This window comes from Leucopleurus acutus, assembly GCF_964270905.1.
Source record: "Leucopleurus acutus genome assembly, chromosome: 12".
Classification (NCBI taxonomy): Eukaryota; Metazoa; Chordata; class Mammalia; order Artiodactyla; family Delphinidae; genus Leucopleurus; species Leucopleurus acutus.
The window spans coordinates 34,649,117-34,670,773 of NC_139154.1; the positions used below are offsets into that span (position 1 = coordinate 34,649,117).

General features: G+C 50.1%; 1 protein-coding gene across 2 annotated transcripts in view; it reads left to right on the forward strand.

Annotated features, from left to right (window-relative positions):
* HPCAL1 (hippocalcin like 1) overlaps nucleotides 1-21,657 on the forward strand; it is a 111,812-nt gene that overhangs the window by 72,441 nt on the left and 17,714 nt on the right. The window contains exon 2 of one of the 2 annotated variants that reach the window (XM_082851594.1): nucleotides 7,086-7,172. The exons of the other annotated variant lie outside the window; for it this stretch is intronic. The gene's annotated coding sequence lies outside the window, so the exon portion shown is untranslated. The remainder of the gene's footprint in view (nucleotides 1-7,085; nucleotides 7,173-21,657) is intronic. 2 annotated transcript variants of the gene reach the window in all.

A 21,657-nucleotide genomic window follows, 5' to 3' on the forward strand; every position in this document is an offset into this window, starting at 1 on the left:
CCGGCTCGGGTTTGGATTTCTTGCTCCCCCTTCCCCGGGCCTACCGGTGTTGCCCCTGTGGCTGCCTCATTGTTCTCTGTTGGCAAAGGTTTGCTTTTTCCTCCTCTGTCGGGAACAGGAGGTGCCTCAGACGCCGCCTGAGAAGAACGCTAGGCAGGGTTTTTATGGCCCCTGGTCTTTGGCATCAGGAGCCTGTCGAGTGGGAGCAGTGGCTGGGCCTCCGGAGGCTCATTAGTGGGCAATGAGCCATTTTATGTTCTTTATGTCCATTTTATGTTCTTTCCTGCCCACGGAGGATCAAGAGTGAACAAACTCGAATGTTACGTCTCAAGGAAGTGCAGGACCTTTAGAAGTAACCTGCCCCTACCCCCAACCCCCCACCACTGGGGGAGGCCTGGAGGGTCGCCAGAAGGTCCCACTTTTTGCTGCCCTCAGTTCCAGGGAATCTTATAATCCCATTCCCCAATGCCTGGTATTTTTGTAGCACTCTCTGGTTTCCCAGAGCTCTTCTACAACAATTGTGCTTAAAATAAAAATGTGAGCTGAGCTGCTGAGCGCATCTCTTACCCCCACCTCGGCCTTGTTTGCTGTGCTTTGGCCACACTCACCTTCTTGCTGCTGCTTGACAATGCCAAGCACACTCCTGCCTCAGGGCCTTTGCACTTGCTGCTGCTTGACAATGCCAAGCACACTCCTGCCTCAGGGCCTTTGCACTTGCTGCTCACTCTGCTCTGAGCTGTCTTCCTAAGTCTGCCCCTTCCTCCTCATGTGTGTCCCTGACTCAGGATTTCCCTGAGCATCCAAGCTAGAGTATTGCCCTGACCCCTAGCCGCCTGGTAATCTTTGTCAAATCACTTCATTTTATTTTTTTCCTAGCAGTTTGTGATCTGCGCGTACTTTCTCTTTTGGTGTCTTGTTACTGGAAAGCCAGCCCTCCGAGAAGTGGGGTGCTGGTCAGTACTCAGTACCCCTGATGCCTGGCATATACAGTAGTTCATCAGTAAATTTCTGTCCAATAAATGGGTGGCTGACATTTCAGGAAGTGCAGGCTAGGCGCTGGGTCCACAGGGGTCTCACTTTGTGAAAACTCACATCTCTAGCAGCTTCCCTGGACAGATGTGGGGAAACTGGGGCCCCTGGAGGAGGTCAGGGCCTGAACCCAGCCTGCCCGACTTCAGAGCTCTCTCTTCTCACCATTTCATAAGTGGACCTGTCTTGGGAGATGTCCATGGGCTATGAGAACAGTTACCACCAGTCCTCAGCCTGGGTGGGCCGCCCGGGAAGCCCCCAGATCTGCTGGGTGGGCTGGGATGGATGCAGGAATGACAGCGGGTGCCTCGCTTCCTTCCTTTAACTTTTTACTGAAATTTAACTTGCGTGCATTAAGTGGACAGCTTGGTCAGTTTTCACAAAATGAACAAATCGGTGTCCCAGCACCCAGAAGCCCCCTCGTGACCATTTCTGGTCATTGCCCCCCACCAGATACAGCCGCTAGCTTGATGCCAATCACCACGCGTCCGTTTTGTAAATGGACTCGCACAGCATGTCCTCTTCTGTGTCTTCCCGTCTCACTCAGCGTCGTGCTTAGAGCTTCATCTATGTGTCATGTGTCACTGAGGTTCGTTTTGATGGCTCTGTGGTCCTCTGCTGTACCAACGCATTACAGTTTCTTATTCATTGATGGTGGATAGACACAGGGACAGTTTCCACCAGGGACTTTTACAAGTCGTGCAGCTGTGAGCCTTCTCGGTGGACATAGGTCCAACTTTCTGTCGGGAATACATCAAGAAGTTGAATTTCTGGTTCATGGAGTGTGTGTAGCCATCTTTAGTAAATATGACAGTTTTTCAAAATGGTTGGAGATTGTAGGTTCCTTTTGTTTAGTGACAGGAGCTCAAATACCCAAGTAATGGGAGTGGACACAGGAGCTACAATAAGACGTTGTGAGCGCCCACTGGAAGTGGGAATGCAGCTGGCCAGCCGCCAGGGCCCCAGGTGACCGGAGGGCTAGTGCTGGGTACTGGTCATGGCCACGCAGGGCTCAGGGTTTAGCTCGCTATCGCGTTGATGTCCTTTCCAGTCCTGCGCCCCTTTGTGAAGCTTGCATCCTGTGTGGTCTCACCAGCACGTCTTGGCTTCCATGGTATGTTCTGTGGTCTTTCCCGCCCCCAGGGACATCTGCAGGACATGCAGCCCCTCTAACTCGGTTCTTGAATTGAGCAGTAGAAGAAAATGCCTCTGTCTTGTGCCAAACGTCTGTGTGAAAGTATTCTGCAAGCCACTGCCCTGATTACCTGGGGACCATGGGGGGATTAGTCATCCTAAAACCACAGTCACCTCAGAAATAGTCATAATCCATAATCCATCCGTCTTTGACTCCAGACCCACTATATTTTTCTCCCACCGGGACTTTGCTGCTGAATTAAGTTGGACTTCAGGATATATTAAAATAATTCGTCATCTCTTGAGCACACATCCACCCTGGTGTGAGCGGGCAGATCAGAGGCAGCCCAGGAGGCCTGTGGCTGGGCAAGAGGAGGCGTCGAGCCCTGGCAGGAAGAAGCTTGTGTAGCTGCCTTTCCCAAGGGCTGGCCAGCAAGGACGATGGGCACTGGGCCTTCCAGGCCTGGGCAACTAGAGGAGGAACTGGCCCCAGAAATAGCCCCAGAACTGTTGCTTCTTAGGTGGCGATTCACAGTGAGCTCCCTGCGGGGCAGCACGTGTGGTTTCGGGAACTGAGCTCTTTCAGCCTGGACCGAGGGTGTATCCTGAGGGACACCTCCCTCCCTGCCCCGCCAGTGGACCAGATCACCCCCTTGAATGCAGAGCCATCCTTAGAGCTTGTGTTTGGCTGCCCACCCCTGACATCTGGCACAGGCCTGCGGGTACCCCACTGGGCTGTGGGCTCCTCAAAAGTTGGACCAGTGTCCCTGCACCTAATACACATTGCAGGCACTCAGCATGTTTCTGGAGTGCATGCTGTGGGGAGAGGGGGTGTTTCAAGGCAGTTTTGCAGCTCAGCCTGGACTTGAGTCTACCAGGTTCTCAAGGTCGGCCACATTGACGAGCTCTGAGCCCCGTTGGGTCCCCGGGCTGTAGCACTGGGAAGCCCTGTGGCTTGTCTCCCTGCGCCTTTGCCGTTCTGTCCTCTGAGGTAGAGAAGTACAAGAGCGCTGGCTTGGATTCTGTTTTCTTAAAAACAGCTTTATTGAGGTAGAATCCACGTTCCATACGATTCACGCTTAGAAAGTATACAGCGCAATGGTTTTTAGTACATTTACAACTATATGTGATGCTATTGCTAATGGAATTGTTTTCTTAATTTCGTGTTCAGATTTTTCATCGCAAGTGTACAGAAATACAATTAATTTTTGTATGTTGATCTTGTATCCAGCAACCTTGCTTAACTTATGTTATTAATTCTATTTAGGTGGGTTTTTTTTTGTGGATTCCTTAGGATTTTCTATATATAAGATCATGTCATCTGCAAGTAGAAATAATTTCATTTCTTCTTCCCAATTCAGATGGCTTGTATTCTTTTTCTTGCCTAGTTGTCCTGGTTAGAACCTCTAGTATAATGTTGAATAGAAGTGGCAAGAGTGGGCATCCTTGTCTCATTCCTGATCTTAGGGAAAAAGCATCTGGTCTTTTCACCATTAAGTATGATGTTGGCTGTGAGTTTTTCACAACTACCCTTTGTCAGACCGAAGAAGTTTCCTTCTATGCCAGTTTGAGTGTTTTTATCATGAAGGGATGTTGGATTTGTCAGATGCTTTTTCTGCATCAATTGAGACGAGCATGTGATTTTGCTTTTTATTTTATTGTATGATATACTACATTAATTGATTTTCAGATGGTAAACCAACCTTGCATTCCTGAGATAAATCCCACTTGGTGTGATGCATGATTCTTTTTATCCTTTATGTTGCTGGATTTGGTCTGCTAGTATTTTGTTGAGGGTTGGTTTGTTTCTCTTTTCATCCACGCCCATTAGGACATTGGTCTGTAGCTTTCTTCGCTTGTGAAGACTTTATCTGGTTTTGGTATCAGCGTAGTACTACCCTCATAGAACCAGTTGGGAAGTGTTCCCTCCTCTTCTACTTTTTGGAAGAGTTTGTGAAGAATTGTTATTAATTCTTTAAGTGTTTACAGAACTCAGCAGTGAGACCATCTGGGCTTTTCTTTGTGAGTAATTTTTTGATTATTAATTCAATCTCTTGCCTTGTTATAGGTGTTTCAGACATATTTCTTCTTGAGTCAGTTTCGATAGTTTGTGTCTTTCTAGTTGGCTTAGAGTCTTACAAGAATGTTTTCGAGACCTCTCTGCTCTTTTAGTCAGTGTTGACATGTAGTGTGTTCTTCCTATGAACAAGTCTTTTGTGTGGGCGTGCATTAGCTCATTTAATCTTTATAAGAGCTTGAGAACTAGGTCGGATTATTATCGTCTCCATTTTACAGCCTGGAAAACTGAGGCAGAGAGAAGTTAAATAATGGGCCAGGGTCACACAGCTAGGGAATAGGAGAGCTAGGATTGGAGCCCAAGCAGTCCAGCCACACAGCCCTCTCTGTTCTCCCGAGGCCTTGCTCTGTGCTAGGAGCTGGGAGTATAAGAATGAATCAATCCTAGTCACTGCCTGAGTCACTCCTCAGAGACCCCAGACCTAAGAGAGGGAGGTGCCTTAGGCCTAACGTGAACAAAGGGCTGAGAGGTCAGGCAGGGCCCCAGGAGAAAGTGATGGGTGAAGAGGGCCTCCTAGGAGGGTTCAATGCAGTGGGGCATGTGGGTGAGTCAGTGAGTGTGCCCCCTCCCCAGGGCTTTTGTCTTCTACCCCTCCTCTGTCCCAAGTGCCCAGAGAAAGGAAAGGGTGTCACAGAACCTTGCCCTACGATGCTGATGCCCCACCCAGCAGGAGGAGTTTGGAGCAGTACAACTGGGCCCAGGAGGTCTGTCTGAATCACCCAGGCCTCCGCAGTTTGCTGTCCCGGAGAGGAAGAGGCAGGACCATTTGTAAGACAATTGTGAGGCAGAAATCAGGAGCAACCAGACATAACTCAACATAATTATTTCTGCATAATGACTTCTGCTCCTCGATTCCATCTCGAGCAATGACTGTAATCTTTATCTGTCACAGGAAAGCTGGTGGCAGGGGGAGCCCCTGTGGCTCAGCGATAGAGCCAGGAGGAAATTTGCAATTTGAGTTAATGGAGTGTTCCCAAGCAGCCTGGGAGCCAGAAGCCTCTGGAATGATGGCCCCTCCTGCTAGGAAGCCCGGTGTCAGAGCTGGCCCAGCCTCCCAGGGATCCAGCCCCTCCGCCTTGTCACAGATGGGGAAACTAAGGATGGCAGAGATCATAGGGCCGCTCTGCACAGGCGCACCTCTCTGCTCTCCCCACTGCACAGAGCTTGCCCCGTGAGAGCTGGGGTGTGTCTGGTGAGACAGGACGGTGTCCATGTGGACTAGGGATGCTTTCATCCATCCCTGAGCTGATCCCTGAGCTCGATGTTCCTGCAGGGCTGCCCCCACGAGGCTGGGAATGGTGGGGCCTCTGTGGCCGGATGTCGGACTGACCTGCAGCCAGGCGAGGCCCCTAGGTATTAATTGTGCAGTATGGCTGGAGGGCGGGGTCCCCCCAGGAGGGCTGCAGCCCTGGGACCCACCTGCTCCAGCTCCGGGAAAGCAAAAGCCCCCCTAACCGGAGGCGGTGCCTTCCCCCTGCATTCTCGTGCCTCCTATAAGCCCCTGTAACTAACAAGTGCATCTGGAAAGAGCAGAAGTGGGTTTAGGGATTTGCATTTTGAGCGTCCCACTTAGCTGCGTGTGACCTTGGCAAGTGTCCCCAAGTCTGTTTGCTCCTCTGTAAACCGGGGGTTAGAATGGACCTTCCCCGCCAGGGCTGTTAGGAGGGTGGGATGATAAAATGACCACCAGACACAGTGCTTCTAGCACATTCTGCCACCGACTCTTGTTACTGGTTTTCACGAGGGTGACCTTGTGGAGGGCCCTTGACCCTGTCTGGACCTTGATTTCCCTGAGTGTCAAAGCAGAGATCACAGAGTCGTGAGATGGATTCGCTGAGATCATTGACGTGAAAGCACCTTTTCAAAATATGAGACGAGGCGAGCACAGAGGAATTTTAGGGCAGTGAAACTGCTCTGTATGATACTATAATGGTGGATACAGGACATTAAACATTTGTCCAAACCCACAGAATGTAAAACACCAAGAATGAACTCTCATGTGAACTATGGATTTGGGGTGATAGTATGTACCATTGTAGGTCCACCGATCGTAACACGTACACCCCAGTGTGTGGAGGGGATGCTGAACGTGGGGAAAGTTGTGTCTGGGGGACGGGGGGTCTGCGGGATCTCTGTGCTTTCTGCTCTGTTTTGCCGTGAACATAAAACTGCTCTAAAAAATAAAGTCTATTAAAAATGTTACATATAGATATATATGTGTGTGTATGTATATGTATAAAATCTGTAAGTGACCTCCAGTGAGAATTTCTGGTGGAAAGATGTGTGCCTTTTCTGCTCCACGTCTGGAATCCTAGCAGTGAGTTTAAATAATGTAACTGGCATATGAAGCTCTGTATTGGTGAAGCAGGGTCGAATTTCAACTCTGAGCAAAGTGCACTCTGCCTGCAGTAATGTCCGTGTGATGCATTTTGGGGCACTCGTTTGTCAAACACGGATTATTTATTGAGCACCTGCTGCATACAGGCTCTGGGCCGGGAGCCTGCTGCACAGAAACAAAGACGCCGCCTCCCTGCCCTTGTAGAGCTCACAGTCAGTTCGGGGGAGCTGCAGCCCCTCAGTCTGCAGCAGCAAGGGGAGCCCCGGGGCCCCTCACACTGTGGGGGCCTGGGCTTTCCGGGTGGGTGAGCTACTCCGTTCCTGTCCTCAGGACCGCTCCAGTGAGTGCATATAAACCATGATCATTGCTGTGGAGGGAGAGAACCTAGTATTACGAGAAGATAACGGGGAAATGTGCGTAGATTGCACGGAACCGACTGGGGAGAAAGTCAGTTGCTCTGAGCCGGGGTGTCCCCACCCCACATGACTGGTCTGTACTCTCTTGCAGGGCATGGTCTAGCAGCCCGGGCCAGGACGTGGAATCGGCCTCCGAGGTTCTGATCCCTGCTCCCTCTCCGCCTCCACTTGGCCTTGGGTAAGTGTTCCTGGAGACCAGACGGGCCTGGGGGCAGGTGAGGATGGAGAGCTGAGGGGCCTCTACCACTCTATGGGGTCCTGACCACGTGCCGGTGTGCACGGACTTGACCCAGCTCAGCGGAATGAACAGGGAAGAACGAGCTTTGGGGGGACAGCCTGCCCAGCACTCCCATGAGATGGGTCAGGAAACTGAGGCCTGGAGACAAAAAGAACCACCCAGGTCCTACAGTAATCTAGGTTTCTTGTCCTAAATTGGCCGGGTTTTTGTGGGTAAGTCATTTGGCCTGGGTGCTTTGGTTGTGGGATGCGCCCATTGAGGAGAATTAGCGAATCAGAATATAAGAGGCAGGGAATTCCCTGGCGGTCCAGTGGTTAGGACTCGGCACTTTCACTGCTGAGGGCCCGGGTTTGATCCCTGGTCAGGGAACTAAGATCCTGCAAGCCATGCAGCAAGGCCAAAAAAAAAAAAAAAAAAAAGGAATATAAGGGGCAGACTTTTTCTTTAAACTATTTTAAAAATTTATTTATTTTATTATTTTTTTGTGGTATGTGGGCCTCTCACTGCTGTGGCCCCTCCTGTTGCGGAGCACAGGCTCCGGACGCGCAGGCTCAGCGGCCATGGCTCACGGGCCTAGCCGCTCCGCGGCATGTGGGATCTTCCCGGACCGGGGCACGAACCCACGTCCCCTGCATCGGCAGGCGGACTCTCAACCACTGCACCACCAGGGAAGCCCTATTTATTTAGTTTTAATAGATCTTTACTGGAGTATAATTGCTTCACAATACCGTGTTAGTTTCTGTTGCACAACAAAGCAAATCAGCCATATGCCCACACATGCCCCTGTATCCCCTCCCTCTTGAGCCTCCCTCCCACCCTCCCTGTCCCACCCCTCTAGGTCATCACAAAGCACCAAGCTGATCTCCCTGTGCTATGCTGCTGCTTCCCACCAGCCAACTATTTTACATTCGGCAGTGTGTATATGTCGATGCTACTCTCATTTCGCCTCAGCTTTGCCCTCCCACCCCATGTCACCAAGTCCGTTCTCTATGTCCACCTCTTTATTTCTGCCCTGCAACTAGGTTCATCAGTAACATTTTTTTTTTTAAGATTCCATATATATGCGTTAGCATATGGTATTTGTTTTTCTTTCTCACTAACTTCACTCTAGGTCCATCCACCTCACTACAAATAACTCAATTTTGTTTCTTTTTATGGCTGAGTAATATTCCATTGTATATATGTGCCACATCTTCTTCATCCATTCATCTGTTGATGGACATCTAGGTTGGTTCCACGTCTTGGCTATTGTAAATAGAGCTGCGATGAACATTGTGGTGCATGTCTCTTTTTGCATTATGGTTTTCTCAGTGTGCCCAGCAGTGGGATTGCTGGGTCATATGGTAGTTCTATTTTTAGTTTTTTAAGGAACCTCCATACTGTTTTCCATAGTGGTTGTATCAATTTACATTCCTACCAACAGTGCAAGAGGGTTCCCTTTTCACCACACCCTTTCCAGCATTTATTGTTTCTAGTTTGTTTGATAATGGCCATTCTGACCAGTGTGAGGTGATACCTCATTATAGTTTTGATTTGCATTTCTCTAATAATTAGTGATGTTGAGCATCTTTTCATGTGCCTCTTGGCCATCTGTATGTCTTCCTTGGTGAAATGTCTATTTAGGTCTTCCGCCCATTTTTTAACTGGATTGTTTGTTTTTTTGATATTGAGCTCCATGAGCTATTTGTATATTTTGGAGATTAATCCTTTGTCTGTTGATTCATTTGAAATATTTTCTCCCATTCTGAGGGTTGTCTTTTTGTCTTGTTTATGGTTTCCTTTGCTGTGCAGAAGCTTTTAAGTTTAATTAAGTTCCATTTGGTTATTTTTGTTTTTATTTCTGTTACTCTAGGAGGGGGGGTCAAAAAAGATCTTGCTGTGGTTTATGTCAAAGAGTGTTTTTCCTATGTTTTCTTCTAAAGGTTTTATAGTGTCTGGTCTTACATTTAAGTCTTTAATCCATTTGGAGTTTATTTTTGTGTATGGTGTTAGGTAGTGTTCTAATTGCATTCTATTACATGTAGCTGTCCAGTTTTCCCAGCACCACTTATTGATGAGGCTGTCTTTTCTCCATTGTACGTTCTTACATCCTTTGTCGTAAATTAGGTGACCATATGTGCGTGGGTTTATCTCTGGGCATTCTATCCTGTACCACTGATCTATATTTCTGTTTTTGTGCCAGTACCATACTGTCTTGATTACTGAAGCTTTGTGGTATAGTTTGAAGTCGGGGAGCCTGATTCCTCCAGCTCCGTTTTTCTTTCTCGAGATTGCTTTGGCCATTTGGGGTCTTTTGTGTTTCCATATGAATTGTAAGATTTTTTGTTCTAATTCTGTGAAGAATGCCATTGGTAGTTTGATAGGGATTGCATTGAATCTGTAGATTGCTTTGGGTAGTATAGTCATTTTCACAATATTGATTCTTCCAATCCAAGAACATGGCATATCTCTCCATCTGTTGGTATCATCTTTAATTTCTTTCATCAGTGTCTTATAGTTTTCTGCATACAGGTCTTTTGTCTCCCTAGGTAGGTTTATTCCTAGGTATTTTATTCTTTTTGTTGCAGTGGTAAATGGGAGTGTTTCCTTAATTTCTCTTTCTGATTTTTCGTTATTGGTGTATAGGAATGCCAGAGATTTCTGTGCATTAATTTGGTATCCTGCAGCCTTACCAAATTCATTGATCAGTTCTAGTAGTTTTCTGGTGACATCTTTAGGATTTTCTATGTATAGTATCATGTCATCGGCAAATAGTGACAGTTTTACTTCTTTTCCAATTTGTATTCCTTTTATTTCTTTTTCTTCTTTGATTGCCGTGGCTAGGACTTCCAAAACTATGTTGAATAAGAGTGGTGAGAGTGGACATCCTTGTCTTGTTCCTGATCCTAGTGGAAATGCTTTCAGTTTTTCACCATTGAGTATGATGCTTGCTGTGGGTTTGTCATATATAGCCTTTATTATGTTGAGATAGGTTCCCTCTATGCCCATTTTCTTGACAGTTTTTATGATAAATGGGTGTTGAATTTTGTCAAAAGCTTTTTCTGCATCTATTGAGATGATCATATGGTTTTTATTCCTTAATTTGTTAATGTGGTGTATCACATTGATTGGTTTGCATATATTGAAGAATCTTGGCATCCCTGGGGTAAATCCCACTTGATCATAGTGTATGATCCTTTTAATATGCTGTTTGATTCTGTTCAGGATTTTTGCATCTATGTTCATCAATGATACTGGTCTATAATTTTCCTTTTTTGTGATATCTTTTTCTGGTTTTGGTATCAGGGTGATGGTGGCTTCGTAGAATGAATACGGGAGTGTTTCTCCCTCTGCAATTTTTTGGAAGCGTTTGAGAAGGATAGGTGTTAGCTCTTCTCTAAATGATTGATAGAATTCACCTGTGAAGCCATCTGGTCCTGGACTTTTGTTCGTTGGAAGATTTTTAATTATGATTTCAATTTCATTACTTGTGATAGGTCTGTTTATATTTTCTAATTCTTCCTGGTTCAGTCTTGGAATATTGTACCTTTCCAAGAATTTGTCCACTTCTTCATGGTTGTCCATTTTATTGGCATAGAGTTGTTTGTAGTAGTCTCTTATAATCCTTTGTATTCCTGCCGTGTCAGTTGTGATTTCTCCTTTTTCATTTCTAATTTTATTGATTTGCATCCTCTCCCTTTTTTTCTTGATGAGTCTGGCTAAGGATTTATCAGTTTTGTTTATCTTCTCAAAGAACCAGCTTTCAGTTTTATTGATCTTTGCTATTGTTTTCTTCATTTCTATTTCATTTATTTCTGCTCTGATCTTTATGATTTCTTTCCTTCTACTGACTTTGGGTTTTCTCTGTTCTTCTTTCTCTGGTTGTTTTCAGTGTAGGGTTAGATTGTTTATTTGAGATTTTTCTTGTTTCTTGAGGTGAGGTTGAATTGCTGTAAACTTCCCTCTTAGAACTGCTTTTTCTGTGTCCCATAGGTTTTGGGTCGTCGTGATTTCATTGTCATTTGTTTCTATGTATTTTTTTATTTCTTCTTTGATTTCTTCAGTGATCTCTTGGTTATTTAGTAGCACACTGTTTAGCCTCCATGTATTTGTGTTTTTTAGTTTTTTTCCTGTAATTGATTTCCAATCTCATAGCATTGTGGTCAGAAAAGATGTTTGATATGATTTCAGTTTTCTTAAATTTTCAGAGGCTTGGTTTGTGGCCCAAGATGTGATGTATCCTGGAGAATGTTCCATGTGCACTTGAGAAGAAAGTGTATTCTGCCACTTTGGGGTGGAATGTTCTATAAATATCAATTAGATCTATCTGGTCTATTGTGTCATTTAAAGCTTGGGTTTCCTTATTTATTTTCTGTTTGGATGATCTGTCCGTTGGTGTTAAGTGCAGTGTCGATTTCTCCTTTCATGGTTGTTAACATTTGCCTTATGTATTGGGGTGCTCCTATGTTGGGTGCATAAACATTTATAATTGTTATATCTTCTTCTTGGATTGATCCTTTGATCATTATGTAGTGTCCCTCCTTATCTCTTGTAACAGTCTATTTTAAAGTCTATTTTATCTGATACAAGTAATGCTACTCTAGCTTTCTTTTGATTTCCATTTGCATGGAATATCTTTTTCCATCCCTTCACTTTCAGGCTGTTTGTGTCCCTAGGTCTGAAGTGTGTCTCTTGTAGACAGCATATATATGGGTCTTGTTTTTGTATCCATTCAGCCAGTCTGTGTCTTTTGGTTGGAACATTTAATCCATTTACATTCAAGGTTATTATCAATATGTATGTTCCTATTACCATTTTCTTAATTGCTTTGGGTTTGTTTCTGTGGGTCTTTTTCTTCTGTGTGTTTCCCACTTAGAGAAGTTTCTTTAGCATTTGTTGTAAAGCTGGTTTGGTGATGTGAATTCTCTTAGCTTTTGTTTGTCTGAAAAGCTTTTGACTTTTCCATTGAATCTGAATGAGATCCTTGCTGGGTAGAGTAATCTTGGTTGTAGGTTTTTCTCTTTCATTACTTTAAGTATATCCTGCCACTCCCTTCTGGCCTGCAGTGTTTCCACTGAAAAATCAGCTGATAACTGTACAGGGATTCCTTTGTATGTTATTCTTTGTTTTTCCCTTGCTGTTTTAATATTTTTCTTTGAATTTAATTTTTCTTAGTTTGATTAATATGTGTCTTGGTATGTTTTTCCTAGGGTTTATCCTGTATGGAACTCTCTGTGCTTCCTGGACTTGGGTGACTACTTCCTTTCCCATGTTAGGGAATTTTTGCACTATAATCTCTTCAAATATTTTCTCAGACCTTTTCTTTTTCTCTTCTTCCTCTGGGACCCCTATAATTCGAATGTTGGTGTGTTTTGTGTTGTCCCAGAGGTCTCTGAGATTGTCTTCAATTCTTTTCATTCTTTTTTCTTTATTCTGCTCCTCAGCAGTTATTTCCACCATTTTGTCTTCCAGCTCTATTCCTTCTTCTGCCTCAGTTATTCTGTTATTGATTCCTTCTAGTGTATTTTTCATTTCAGTTATTGTGTTGTTCATCTCCGTTTGTTTGTTCTTTAGTTATTCTAGATCTTTGTTAAACATTTCTTGTAGTTTATCAATCTGTGCTTCCATTCTGTTTCCGAGATTCTGGATCATCTTTACTGTCGTTACTCTGAATTCTTTTTCAGGTAGATTGCCTATTTCCTCTTCATTTATTTGGTCTTGTAGGTTTTTACCTTGCTCCTTCATCTGTGACATATCTTCTTTGCTGTCTCATTTTTTTTTCTTTTTATGAGTGGGATTGTGTTCCTGTTTTACTGGTTGTTTGACCTGAGGCTTCCAACACTGGAGTTTGTAGGCTGTTGGGTAGAGCTGGGTCTTGGTGCTGAGATGAGGAACTCTGTAAGAGCTCAGTCCAATGAATATACCCTGGGGTCTGAGGTTCTCTGTTAGTCCAGTGGTTTGGACTTGGAGCTCCCACGTCAGGAGCTTCCCCCCAACCCTGGGCTTGCAAATCAAGATTCCCTCAAGCTGCGTGGGGTGGCAAAAAAAAAAAAAAAAGAGAGAGAAAAATAACAAAGTAAAAAATAAAATTAGACTCGGAAACTAACAGATACGTTAGAAAGAATGTAAAAATAAAATATAGATGAATCAACAACCAGAAGGTACATCAGTACCACAGTAGTAAAATAGAGGAGGGGGAAAGGAAAAAAAAGGCGGGGGATGGAAAGGCCTTGGCTGTGGAGGGCGGGGCCTAAGCAAGGGTGAGGTTTGGGGGGGTGGGCGGGGCCAATGCTTAGGACCCCCAGGGCTGGAAAAGGCCCTGGGGGCTGTGCGGGGTGGGGCTTAGGCTCAAGGAACAGAAGGAGCCCAGGCGAGCCCCCAACCCCGGTCTCAGAGGGCAGGGACCTCACCTGGGGGCTCAGCAGGCTGCCTGGGCTCGAGTGGGCCGGGCAAACTCCCTCCTCTCCTCTCCTGCTCCTCCGGTCTGGGGTCCTGGAGGCCCCCTCCCGCCTGCCTCTCCTGATCTCCCCGGCCTCCCTCCTGTGCCCCCGAGGGCCTATGTGGCCTGGAGGGGGGTTTGGAGGGCGGGGGATCGCCCTGGGAGCTCGGCAGCCTCCCAGTGCCTGAGTGGGTGGCGCGATCGCCCTCCACTCCTCTCCCGCGCCTCCCTGAGGGCAAGGGGCAGACTTTGAAGAGGACACTCCTGAGCAGGGCAGGGTGAGTGTGGTCGGGGCCCTCGGTGCTCCCAGCCCACGTCCCACAGGACGCTTGGTGCCCCTCTCCCAGGTGAATTGGCTTTGCTCCGCCCCCAAACCATGGTGTGCAAGGACGCAGCACCCTGCAGCTGGCTCCAGCTGTCACCCCTGATGACAAAGTGGGAAATAGGTATAGAGTCCTCCCTCCTCTAGCTAAGAAGGGGCCCCTGGTCGCTGAGGTTCTTGCCACTGAGCTCTTTCCTCTCCCCCCACATCTCCTGTCATCCTCTACGCAGACCCCATCCTCCCAGAGGCACGGGGTCCCAGTGCTGAGCCTACCCTCCCTGCTCGCCCTGTCAACGCAGCCCCTCCCATGGCCACACCGGGACCTCAGCCGCATCGTTACCTCTGGCAGCTTGGGTTCAGACGCCCCCTTTTCCCACCCACCTCCCTCTTCCCAGTTGTCTCTCTCCAGCCCCCTGCTTTGCTGCCCTTCCCGTCTCCCCAGACTGATCACAGGAATCTCTGCCTCGCCCAGAGGCTCCCCAGCCTCCTGTCCTCCTGCATGGCGAGGCCCTAACTGGGTCTGAACCCCAAACCTGGAGCGCTGAACCCCGCCTGCTCTCCTGTCAGACAAGGGACAAAGTGCAAGGTAATTAGCATGACCTGTGAGCCCTTCATCTGTTTGAATCCGCTGCCCTCCCGGCCTCACATCAAGCTTTGGGTGTGAGGGAGGCTCTGTGAACGCAGGGCACCTGCACCGTCCGAAGGTGGCATCCAGCCCCCGGGCCTTTGCTCGGCCTTGCCCTCTGCCTGCACCACCTTTCCCCTTGTATCCGTTTCACACATCCCATCCCATCCCTTCCCAGGCCTTCCTGACCCCGGGCAGAGCCGGTGCCTGTCACCTGTGCCCAGAGGCACTCTGTACTGCTCCCTGGTGATCCCTATTGCCCTGCGGGCTGCACTGAGCCAGCTGGCTGCGGCGCTGAGAAGCCAGCCGCTCGGCTGTGTTGCTCTTCTCGAGCTGAGTGTTCAGTCCTGTCCCGAAGGAAGGAACCAGTCGGTGGGTGGGACAAAGGCCTTTGACTTGGATCTGTGCACTCGGATCCCTCTAGGCCACTTAGCCTCCCCCCAGTCTCACCCATAAGCTGGTTAATCACACCTCCCTCCCTAGGGTGGTTACGAGATTAGAGCTAAGAATAGTGTCCGGTGCGGTGCTGGGGCCGGTGCCGGTGCCGCTGGGGTGAGAAGGAGGCTCGGGGGCCCCTTAGCTCCTCCGCCTTCCCGCCCAGGTGCCCAGTAGTTACTGCAGTGACTGCTCTAAGTCCTCAGCCCTGCCCTGCCCGCCCCCAGTGCTGTGAGCGCCCACGGAGGCCAGGGATGTGGGCTCTGTTCCCCAAGTCGGGGGAGGGCTTGGGGCAGCGGCTGTTGGAGGCTCAGCCCTGCCTGGCCATGCCCAGCCCAGGAGAGCCAGCCTCAGAGCCCTCCCGGGACGCTTGGAATTTGCTCGCCCTCGGAAGCAGAGGATGCCGCTTTGTAATTCTCATCTTCCCACCCAGAAGCCATCACCTTTAGCGCTCGGCTATGAGGTGAAGATCTGGACCCCAAGCCTGCTGAAGTGTCAGCACCTTAATTTCCGAGGTTGCTGGGTGCCTGGCATGACGACCGGTGTGTCTGAGGGCAGATGCCAGGTTGCCGGTTCCTTCTGGGGGCTCCCACCAGATGTGAGCTGGCAGCTCAGACCCACAGGCCCCCGCACACCCCGGGTGCGGCTGGTTTCACGCCGGCACAGATGCCGCGGCACCAGCCGAGCACTCTCTCCTCCCGGCATCCCGTGGGTGGGGCTTTCCTGCCTCTCTTGTTTGGACACTGAGGTGTGGACTTCCTGACGGAGGGGTGTTACTCCCACTGCCCCATCCTTCCTTCTCTCATCTTCCCTGTTCACCCAGTGAAAGCATTCACTGGGGTGGAACAGGAGACCCAGGCGGGGCCCCTGCCTCAGGAGACAGATTAGTGAGTGGGTCTCTGGGCTTTTCTCCCCAAAGAAAACAGACGAAGGTGCTGCTTTCATTAGTCCAGTCTCCTTTCACCGGCCCTGTGGGAGCTGGGTCTGGGTCTCCTTGCCTGGACATCACCTGCATATAGATGCCCAGCTGGAGGCTGGTGGGTGGGCACCGGTGAACGGGGTGAGGGTGGTGCCTGGCCAGGTTGAGTCCTGCTGAGGCCAGTAGCGAGGCGTCAGGAGCTGAAGCAGACGCAGGGGTCCAAAGGGGGCAGAGGAGCTGATCTGTGGTGTCTCTTCCCATCCCGGGACGCCGGGTATTTCAGTGCACACACGGCAAATATTCAGTAAACCCTCCACCCCTACCACCAAGAGATCAGAAGTTCTGGGGGGCAGATGGCGCCTCTGGCACAGGAACGTCCTTGGTCAGGATGTGCTGGGTCAGTGATGGGAAATGGGAGGACCCTTTCTCTCTTCCCTCTCTCTGCCTTTGGTGATGGACAAGCCAGTGTGTCCCCTGCATCCTCCATCTCGGCCCACCTGCTCCAGGCACTGGAGAAGAGGCACCTGTGTGCTATGGCTGCGGGTCCCAGCCTCCACCCCCAGCAATCATGCATTCATTCCCTCGACAAACATGTACCGATCACACACACTAGAGCTTCCAGGTTCTGGACTTCCCATGGAGAACCAACTAGAATAAAACCTGGCCCCAGGGACTCTGTATTCTAGTTGGGGGGAGAGAGACAATTCAGTAAAATAAAGAGAAAGATAAAGTAGGCAAGGGGATAAGAATGTTTGTTGGGGCTTCAGTTTTGGACAGAGGACTTACAGAAGGCTTCACTGAGAAGTGCCCTGAGCCAAGACCTGATGGAGGTGAGGGAGCAATTGGATATCAGAGGAAGAACCAGTGCAAAGGGCCTGTGGCAGTAGCATGTCTGAGGTGTTCAGGAGCGGCAAGGAGATCAGTGTCACTGGAGGGGATGAACAAGTGGGGGGCTAGGAGATGAGCCGGACAGGTGGGAGGGTGTAGATCATGCCTGAGGAGTGGGACACTCGCAACCATAATCCAACAAGGAGAAGCATCTCAGTGCAGCCGAAATCGCACTGCATGGTGGACCTCTGCACACAGTTCAAAGATAATTGTTGCTCCTAGAGATTTAACCATGGCTGTGTAAGATGGTAGATGAACAGGGACATGGAGACCAGGGGTTCTGCAGGGGCCAGGAGAAACATGACCCTGGGCTAACCTCTCCCCTGGGTGCTGTCCACCTGCCCGTCCGGAAGTGGCCGGCAGAATGGAAACTGCTGTGGTTTTGAGGCGGGGCACCGGGAAAGGGAAATCCTTCCTAGCTTGTACGTTGAGGGTTATTTTTAGAGTAACTAGCGATGACTTGGTAATATCACTTCCTATGGGCGTCTCCTTCAACCCTCAACCGCAGGGGCAGGTCCTGCACGATGAGCGTCGTGGGCAAACGTGTGCTCACACGTGCGCACACACACGCACACACGTGGTACGTCCCACTCGGCTCAGCGTTTTCATCCACTGCGCACAATGGAGGGTGGGGGCTGTTGTCCTGGCCTGTCTGCAGGACGGCCAGCCCCAGGCAAGGGAATCGCTGTCTGCGGCATCCCTGAGCTTCTGCTCTGGGTAGGTTTCTGCATGAGAAGAAAGGAAGGGCACCTGCCAGTCAGTCTTTGCTCAGCGCCCAAGGGGCGGGACAGAGAGGGAGGCTTCATAATGAACAGACGAAGGATCAAGCAATGTCCCCGAGGTCTCGCTGCCTGCTGGCCGCTGGCGGGGCCCCTGAGCCAGGTCTGAGCCCCCTCGGCTCTTCCCCCTCTGTCGCCCACCTGTCCCGTCGAGCCCACGCTGCTTCCTCTGGCTTCGCCTCCCAAGGCACCCGGCACGGCCCCAGGCCCGTGGCCGTGATTTCTGAGACAGCCCAGATTTCACATTTTCTCTCCTGTGGACCCCTCATATTTTCTTGGGTTTGTCAGACCCCAGGTGCACATTTTTAGATTAGAAATACCCCTGGGGCATGCTTACCAAATGGTAGCTCTGGTGGCTGTTCCTAGGACCTCAGAGGGTCTCCAGGAAACTGGCTCTTCCACTGATGTCGCAGAACATCTGGGTCAGACGGCCTCTGATGGACAATTCCGATACCTGGAGGGCCAGGAAGGCGGGCTCTCGGGCACGCTGGACAGCGCTCCACGGCTACAGATGCGCTGAACTGCTGGGCCCGCGGAGGAGCTGGGGCTGCTGCCAGGGGCACCCCCGTTGCCGGCCTTTTCTTCTTCCTTGCTTCCTCTCACCAATTACGCGTCCATCGTGTGTGTGTGTGTGTGTGTGTGTGTGTGTGTGTGTGTGTGTGTGTGAGGTGCTGTGCTAATTGGCTGTGGACTATTCCTAGCCGCGCCCTGAGTAACTGGAACTCAGCTCTATGTCTTTGGGGAAAAGGGTCAAGGAAGGACCCTTGGGCCCTGGGCTGGAATGCCACCTTCCTTCCCTCCCCCTTCTGCACCCCTTCCGCTGCCTCCCTCCCTCCCCACACACCTCCAGCACCGTGCTGTCTCAGAGTTAGGCTAGAGTAGGAACTACCTCGGAGTAGAAAAGGAAGGAGGAATTCACGCCTTCCATGTCTTCCTTCCTTCCCAGCTAGACTGGAGGAGCTTTGGGGGCACCTTGTACTTTTGTGTATCCCAGTGGTTCCCACTCAGTAGGTGCTCAGTTAATCTGTGTTGATCGACACTTTCTGTGTGAGTTTGTGCTTTGGCCCCAGCTCTCCCTGCAGAATCTCTGGCTTCTGGTGCTGTGATTTAAAGAATAAAAATGGCAAAGGGCAACATTCATGAGCTGTCTTCACTCTGATTATAAATACCGTCTCTGATGACAGCTCAAGACCGTAGCCCTGCGCCCACCAAGGGGCAGCTGGTACCTCAACATGTGTGTGTCCTGGCCAGGCTGATGCCACTTTTAGGAAGAATGACTGACTGTTTTTATTTCTCTCCAAAGACATTAAACATGAATCAAATAGCAGAAGAGATGATTCACTGGAAGTTTTCTTCCAAGTTTCGAAAAACACACACAAAAGATGGGGATTCGTGTGCTGAAGTGCACTTGAGTGAAGCCAGGCAGCGTTCGGCGGAAGCCATCCCTCCAGGGGCTCTGCCGTGGGCAGCACCTCGCAGAGTGGACCTTGCCCTGAGGTTGGAGCCCTGTGTCAACCGGCACAAAACCCCAGGGGGGCCACGAGGTTCTTGAAAACACCTCAAGTCTAATGTTTATAATGACATTTCTTCTGTTTCTACCCAAGACATCATAGAATGTGACCAAACCTCATTCATTTGGGGCACAGGAATTCAAAATTTGGAAAGGATTCCCTTAGGGCCCATGGATTGAGAATTGAGTCATCACTCAGGCAGGAACCTGGCAGAAATTAGCTTTCTACCACCTGCTGGGAAAAAAGGGAACGGGTCTTTTCCCAGGGATCCCGGGGAGAGGGACACACACTCCAGCCATGTGGGCCAACTTCTCCGGTGCGGTGGAGGCCTCCACTGGGGATAGACTCCAAGACGTTTTTTAGAGTGGGTCGTGCCTGGGGGCCACATTGTCCAAACTCATATGTTTTAGATGAGGAAAGTAAAGCCGTGAGACCTGTGACTTACCGAAGCTCGCCCAGGCCTCCCGAGTCTGCCCTGCGGGCGGAACGTCGGTGGCTGTGCTAATAACACCTGATTCCTTCTGCTCACTGCAAACGCCCGTCATCTACCTCACAGCTCTCTGCCATTCCAATCCTTACCCTTTGCCTGAAAAAGGGTATTTTTTCAGGTATTTTTTGACTCAGACTTTACCCAAAGCGCAGTTCAGATTTGTAACTCGTCAGAATTCCTAGCACTTGATGGCGCCTTTGCCTCCCCTCCCCAGCTGCCTCCCCTCCCCAGCCTGCATTTGTCCTTTTGTTCCTCAGTGTCGTCTCCAGCTCTGTGTTGCTCCACGCTGTTCTACGCCGCTCACTACTGTTGAGTTGCTAGGCCAGTCATTGCCCAGGAAGGTGCCTGGGGAGGTAGCAGGCCCAGCTGTGCGGCCTGGACGGGTACTTGCTGGCGGTGGTCTCCCCAGAAGCTCGGGCCTGTGAGTGTTTGAAGTGCAGATGCGGCCTGGGCTCCCCGCCCATCTCCCCGGCATTGTTCTTCCAGCCACACCGCACATGTTCACACCCTCACGCCGCATAGAACGCTGACTTCTCCTGGAATGCTGTTCTGACCCTTCTCCACTGGGTGGACGTTCCCCGGATGGCAGCTTGGAGGCCCACTCGCCCCTCTGCCCCCTCAGAGCCCGGCTCCGGCATGGCTCACGTGTCCCGTCTTCAGGTCCTGCTGGTGCATAAAGTATCTGCGAGTTCAGTAGGTGTATAAAATAGAGGTGGCACGAGGGCAGGAATGGTAAGCACGGCCCATACTGTTTTCTCTGAGATAATTGAATTCCCAGGAGTGAAATCCCACTCATCCCATACGCTGTCGTGTAGGAAAGGCCTTCACCCCGAGAGCACCGCCAGCCCCACCACCAGACCCGAGTCTGATTTCCGTCCCAGTACCAGGAGCCAGAGAACAGACCGAGGCTTTCAGACAGTCAGTGGTGGGGAGCACCCCAGTGTGGAGGAAAGGGGCGCGCTGCATGTGGGATGGGCATGGTGTGTGTGTGATGTGCGTAGGGCGTGATACGTGGTATGTTGTGGTGTATATCGATGGTGTGTCTATGGGTATTGTGTGTGTGTGTGAGGTGTATGTGGTGTGTGCAGTATGGTGTGTGTGTGCACAGGTGTGTCACAGGCCCACCGAGGGCTGCTCTGTCCAGCACAGATCTGAGCGGCCGGCCTCCCGGGAGCGCAGGGGTTGCTCTGGGCTTATTCTCCTTCGGTATCTGCGCAGTTCCCTGTCCTTCAGGGAGCCTGTCCCGTGGTAAACAGGATCCTCGTGCCCGTTCAAGTGGACCTGAACCAGTTAGAAGCCCCAGGAGACACCTTGCTGTTGGAGAGAGCCCTTCACCTCCTCGGGATGGGGGTTCGTGGTGTCCGCGTCGCGCTGATCCCCGGGGCCTCAGGCTGGAGCCGGACTTGCCTTGGGCAGTGTGAGCCCAAGGCTCTGCCGCTGTTGAGGGACTGGGTTCCTCCCATCCTTTTCCCTCATTTTCTCTTTGAAGAGCAGGAGTTGGATTTTCACTGGCTCTGCCCCCGCTGGATGTACTGAGCCGCCGGGATCCCAGGCCCTCTGCCCACCCGAGTGTGTGGCCCAGGGTTTCATACCACCGTGTCGGGCATGCAAGGGAGAGGGTCGGCCGGAGAGTGCGGGACCGCCTGCAGCCTGCGGCCTCCCAGCCTGGCTCTGCCTGATGCTGTGATTGAGCTCATCTAGCCCATCACGCATGTCTTTTATCATAAAAGCTGTGACATAACCTCCGTATATTTGTCTGATGCTTAAATTTGTCAAAGCCCTTTCACAGCCTTCATTTCCCTTTATCCTCACAACTACACTGTGAAACCAACGGGTTGGGACCATTATTCCCATTTACTGCCAAAGAAACTGAGGCCCAGAGAAGCCCAGTGGGGGTCCCTCCTGTACACAGTCCCCATCCCGACTGCAGCCCCCGAGGCTGGCATTTGGTCCCCTTTACAGAGGAGCATCACAGGCTTAGCCTGGAGCCTTGAGACGGGGGACTGCCTGCCTGACTGAAGCCTGGAGAGTAGCCCCA